We start from the raw sequence: 6,633 nt of genomic DNA, 5'->3' as shown, positions 1-6,633 counted from the left end.
TCCAGTGATATTAGACCAAACTGTAGTTAATGGTTTAGTCATAAAAAGTCAGTTACGTATTTGGAGACAGATAAGAGATTACCTTAATATAAAATCACTCTCCCTCTTAATCCCGATCGCAAATAACCCATCATTTCCTCCTTCGAGGTTGGATTCAACCTTTAATCAATGGAAGGAACTGGGTATATGCACAGTCAAGGACCTTTATTTGGATGGGGCGTTAGCTTCCTTTACGCAACTACAACAGAAATACAACCTTCCAAAAAATAATTTTTTCAGATTTTTACAGATAAGGAATTACTTGCGTACACATAATGTCGCCCTGGATGAGGTCCGGCCCTCAATCAGTGATGATTGTCTCACTCAGTTTAGAGGAAATAAAAATCAGTTATCTTTAATTTATGGAAAGTTACAAGCAGCTACTTCTCCCTCTACAAGCCTGATTAGAGAGGAATGGGAACGAGAGATGGGGATTGGAATCTCGGAAGAGATTTGGCAGAATGGTTTAGAGGATATTGACAAACAATCGGTCAATACAAGATTATGCCTCGTTCAATTTAAGGTCTTACATAGATTACATTTCTCAAAAAAGAAATTACATAGGATTTTTCCCAATGTCTCGCCTCTTTGTGACAAGTGCAAATCAGAAGATGCTGATTTAGCTCATAGTTTTATTTTCTGCCATAAAATACAGGGATTCTGGTGTGAGGTTTTTAAAATGCTTTCAGATGTACTTAATGTAAACTTGGAACCAGACCCAGTGCTCATTATATTAGGACATTCTAACCATATATATTCGTTGAACAGTGCTCAACAGAAATTTCTCACATATTGTCTGATAACAGCCAAGAAACAGTTACTACTGTTTTGGAAAAAGGTTTACCCTCCTGATGCTAAATTATGGCTTGAGGAACTGACGTCTACTCTACACCTGGAACGAACTAGATACCTTTGGAAAGGCAACATCGGACAATTCCACAAGATTTGGGACCCTTTCATCTGCTACCTTAATAGAAATGTTACTCCTTAATGCAATGTATTGTAGGCTGTCTTAAGTGCTGTGTATTAATGTCACGGGATTAGATATTAACAGGCGGGGGATGGGGTGTTGGTTATAGTTTTATTTGTTTTTATTATTTATATATATTATTTTTTCTTTTTTTTTTTTTTTTTTTGCATATAAGAAAATTAATCCTGGAACCTGTAATTATTTCAAGGTCATTTGTTATTTGAATAAAAAACCCATTTGACAAGAAAGGAATATGCCTATTTGGAATGCCCTGTAAACTGTATATAATGAGATACCACCGAGCATTCGGGAGATCTTCTCGCAGAGAACATCTTGGCTTCATTTCTCACTGAAATAAAGTCTATCTTCTGGAAACAAAACCCTGAGACTGTGTGATTCCTCAGATCCATGGCAGTTGACAATACACTACACTTCCTGTGAGTGGGAATGATGGAGACATGAAGGTAAGCAACTTCTAGACCTGTCATGACACATCAGACCTCATACCTGATCTGAGACATGACCTGTTTGATAGTGAGCATCTTGAACTTCGGTCGCATGACTGAGCGGTTTAACTGACGCAGATCTAAAATAGGACGCAACTCTCCATCCTTCTTTGGAACTATAATGTATCTACTATAGAACCCGGACTCTCTGTTGTGAGGAAGGACCACCTCAATGGCCTCCTTCCTCAAGAAGGTGTTTACTTCTTGTTTCAATATCAGAGCCTGCTCGGGGCCAACCAGTGTGGGAAAGACCCAGTTGAAAGGCTGCGGAGCACCGAATTGAATGCAATAGCCTTTTTCTACAGTCTGCAGGACCCAATGAGACACATTTGGCAGTAGTTTCCACACTGCTAAATAGTCTACTAAGGGAGCAGCCCCCAGAGCTAGAAAACTTGAGGGATAAACTGCTGGAACGCCACCGCCTGTTTACGAGCCTCCTGGTATTTGTCGACAATGGAATTGACGTCGTCGCCGAACAGACCAGAAGGCGCAAACGGGGTGTCCATGTAGAAAACCCTGTCTTTCTCCTTTAAATCAGACAGGGTCAACCATAAATGTCTAAAGAGCTAAATCAGCAGTTTTCCTCAATTCTGACACACTGTCTTCTTTATCTTCCTCGCCTTTAACTAACAATTTAAGCAAGTCATCCTGGTATGCCTGCATCATAGCCATTTTGTGCAGACATGCACCTGACCTGCTGCCACATACCCCTTGCCCACCAGCACTGAAATGGTTCGCAGCGGCTTGGAGGGCAAATCCGGAGTCTTTAAAGATGATGCTGCATCAGGAGACAGATAGCTCGCAAGCATCGGTTCTACCTGGGTGGGGTTGAAAAATTAATTTAACATTGCTTCTGTATGCCCATATATGCATGTGTTTTCTTAGAATTGCTGTGTGAACACTATGAGATGGATTTAGGGCCTAAGAGTGATGGCAAGCAGGTGGTTCACGGATACATGTGGGTTCAGAAGGGCGACACCTGGGGGGAAACAGATGTCTGAGAATGACCTGAGAGGGTCATTGGGCCATATAGTGGGGGGACGATGCCTGAGGATGACCTGAGGGGGTCACCTAAGTCCTAAATGTGTGAGAAACAAACCATAGAGAGTGTGTTTTATGTTATCCATGGAAATTTACAGCTGCTAAGACTTTGTAACTTGGACGCAGCAGAGGGATATAAGGTGGAGGACCGCCCTCCCCTCTCGTCACACTCTGTAGGAACTCAGTGTTACTGTATGACTGTCTGACCTTCTTTGCAAAGAATAAAAGCTTTCTTTTGAATTATAACAGAGAGTGAGTCTGTCTCTTATGCTGATGAGAGTTGATTTAATTTTGCCACAACAATCTGGTGTCAGAAGTGGGATTCCTTGGATGTGTCTTCTGGACCTGTGAGTGGACAGTGACTGGCCAATCCTGAACAATAGAAGTTCAGCCCTAACCCTGATTAGATTTGAGGGAGAAACCACTGGAATCAGAAAATAACCTGGGTGTCAACAGGACTCTCGGATAAGAGACAGATCATAATCTTCTAAAATTTGGGTTTTTAGAAATAAGAATTGGAATTAAATTAGAAAGGGACGAACCATAGCGGTGGGTCCTTCTCTGTGGGAACCACAATCAAGGGGATTCCGGGGAATCAGATTGTGAGAATACTGCGCCACAGTTAATACATTTCTAGGGGGGAATTGAAACTGCTGCAACTGGCGTGATCGGAAATTGAGTTAGAAATTGAGATCGAAACGATCCAGAAATTTCAAAGCGATAAGTTGAGATCACGCGCAAGTGGTTGACACATTTCTAAGAGGGGAAGTGAGACTGTGCGGCTATTGCCTCTCTGACTTGGGCAGGGGGGAGTCAGATCTGTTAGAGACGTCTGACAGATTATAGGCGCACCGAAGGAATAGACACCGAGAAGGAAACCAGCAAATATGGGAAAGTCTCAGAGCAAGCTCGTTGAATATGATACACCGGTATATTGGCAAATGAAAAAAGTGTATGGCCAGAAATACGTGCAAGATAGGGGGAAATTAATTAAATACCATGGTTTTCCAAAAGAGGGAACGTTGAGTGTTAAGAAAAGCTGTGAAGGACTCAGTAGAAGAGGGAAGCGCGAGAAATGTGAACGAACTGTGAATTGTTGAATAGCGGAAGCAGATAGGAGAGAAAGAAGAGCGATGCAGAAAGAATTAGCAAGTAGAAAGGAGGAAAAGAAAGTTGAAGAATGTGAAGAAAATGTAAATGCCTCACATAGACCTACTAACCGCTCTGATGTTTGTGTTTCTAAACATGTTCCTCCGCAATATGCACACTTTCCTGTGGTGACTAATGACTAAAGTGTGTGGAGAGCTGCAGAAAGAAGACTGTCGGAGAGAACACTTTGAATGGAAAAGTGGACGGCTATCTGCTGTTTTAGCACACGCTTTGCATGCAGAGGAGATGCAGACGGCGAAGAAGGAAAGAGTTGTGAACTTGTGAAAGGTTAACAGTGCCTCTGAATTGTGAAACAGAGGGGGGTGAGGTGCTGAGGCATGCTTTTCTCTACACCCCAGCATGTCCAGTGCCTTTAATGGGGTGAGATTTATTGTGCAAACTAAGTTTGACACTGATTGCAGACTCTGGGGGTGTCCGAGTGGCAGAGAAAGAGCAGATTTGCTGTCTGCAAGCAGAACCAAAATGGGCATATGAATGGCACATCATAAATTCTGACTGAGCTGAAATGATGTGTGAGCTGACTAAAAATCGATCAAAACCATTTGACAGAGAGATCATGTTGCCTGACAAATTGCATTGCACGTCATGTTGTAGTGGAACGAGATGACCAGTATGAAAAAGACTGGTTTGAGGGAAAAAAAGGAGAAACTTTACATTTTGAGACAGTGTTTTGGACAGAAAAAATGTGTGTGCAGTTTCAGTTTGTTTGACAGAAAAACAGCTTCAGTTTTACTTAATGGCAGAAGATTCTGTGCCTCACTTATCGCTCTCCGAGGCCAGGAGACAAACAGGGCCCAGATTAGAACTGTTTGTGAAAAGCTGTGTTTGTGACATTGAAGTGGAGAGAGTTGTGGCAACAATTGACAAAGGAGAAAGGGAAAATCATTGCATGACAATTATTTGTGTCTCAGATATACATCCAGCATTAGCAGAAGTGCCATCAGAGTTATGGGCAAAACACAAATATGATGTGGGTTTAATCTGATTACAGACCGTGTCAACGTCAATATCCTCTGAAACCAGAGGCAATTCTTGGTATAAAACCAGTGTTTGAGTCCTTTTTTCCTGTGGAAAAAAAAAAAGATAAGGGATGAGGGTCAGCCCACAGAGTGGCGATATGTGCAAGATTTACAGGCTGTGAATGCTGCTGTCAGACAAAGGGCTCCATCAGTGCCAAATCCATACACAATTTTGTCACAAATACCACAAGATGCAACATTCTTCTCAGTGGTAGATTTGGCAAATGCATTTTTTTTAGCGTACCAGTTGATAAAGACAGCCAATTCTGGTTTGCATTTGAATTTGAGGGCAAAGGTTACACTTGCACTCGAATAACACAAGGGTATTGCAATGCCCTATAGCAATTACAACGAAGCCCTAAGGAGGAGTTTGGAACCTTTGACCCTGATAGCAAGTACAGCTTTATTACAGTATGTGGACGATCTTTTTAAGGCCAAAAAGTCAGCCTGACAAAACTGCAGTTCGTAAAACAACAGATTACATTCCTGGGGCATGTAATAACACCAATGAAAAGTTCATGAAAGTTCAGCTGTCTGTTGTGCCAACTCTGGGCTTGCCGGCACCAACTAAACCCTTTATTCAAATGGTAGATGAGAAAAATGGGTTTATGACTTCTGTATTGTTGCAACATCATGGAGACAAATTGAGACCTGTGGCATATTTTTCCAGTAAATTAGACCCAGTTGCAGCAGGCCTGCCACACTGTCTGAGGGTGGTGGCAGCTGCTGAGCAGGCCGTGATGGCTTCTAGAGAATTCGTAGGTTACTCTTATCTGACATTGATGGTGCCTCACGCAGTGTCCATGATTTTGCAGGTACAGAAAACATCACACTTATCAACAGCTCGATGGTTAAGATATCATACCATTTTGCTTGATATGCCTAATATCACTGTTAAGCGATGCACAACCTTGAATGCTGCTACTCTCCTTCCAACAGAAGAGGATGGGGAAGAGCATCATTGTTGTTTAACAGCACTTGAACAAGTGTGTACAGACGTGTCTGACGTGCCACTTGAAAACTGTGAAAATGTCCTCTTTGTGGATGGCTCAGCTTTTAAAGATCAACAAACAGGCCTGGATTAGGTTGGTTATGCGGTAACAACTGAATTTGGTGTTGTGGCTTCTGGCCCACTGCCATCAAATTATTCAGCACAACCAGCTGAGCTTGTGGCATGAGCAGAAGCATGCAAACTAATGACAGACAAATGCGTCACAATTTACACAGATTCACCGCTATGCATTTGGGGTTACTCATGATTTTGGTGCGCTGTGGAAACACAGAACATTTTTGAAGTCAGATGGACGACCAATATTAAATGCACCCCGTGTGCCAGATTTGCTAGACGCTAGTTTGCTGCCAGAAAAGATAGCCATTTGTAAATGCGCAGCGCATACTAATAACAAAGATTCTGTATCCACAGGAAACACCAGAGCAGACACAGCGGCGAAGGCTGCGCCATCTCAGCAGACAAAATCATCAGAGTGTACTTTATCTGAAAATAACCCTGACATTTCTTCATCTTTACAGGGCATGCAGACATTTGCGACAGGGCAGGAGAGAGATAAATGGACACAGAGTTGTTGTACGATGGTGAATGGAGTATGGATGAGCAGAGATGGCAAGCCTTGTTTACCTAAACACTTCTTACCTCACTATGCTAAGTCGATGCATGGGAAAGACCACGCATCGAAAGGGGGAATGATTATGCAAATTAAAGAATTGTGGTTTACAAAGGGGTTCACAATTTATGCAGAAAATTTTTGCAAAAGATGTGTCATTTGTAATATACATAATGTTGCGAGAGGCATAAAAATGTCTCAGGTATCCCAGCCAGCCCCAATGGATTACACTGAAATGTCCCCATGTGAAGGGAAGAAAAATTGTT

The sequence above is a fragment of the Carassius carassius genome, chromosome 47, assembly GCF_963082965.1.
Source record: "Carassius carassius chromosome 47, fCarCar2.1, whole genome shotgun sequence".
Taxonomy (NCBI): domain Eukaryota; kingdom Metazoa; phylum Chordata; class Actinopteri; order Cypriniformes; family Cyprinidae; genus Carassius; species Carassius carassius.
Note: the sequence above shows the minus strand (reverse complement) of the source record.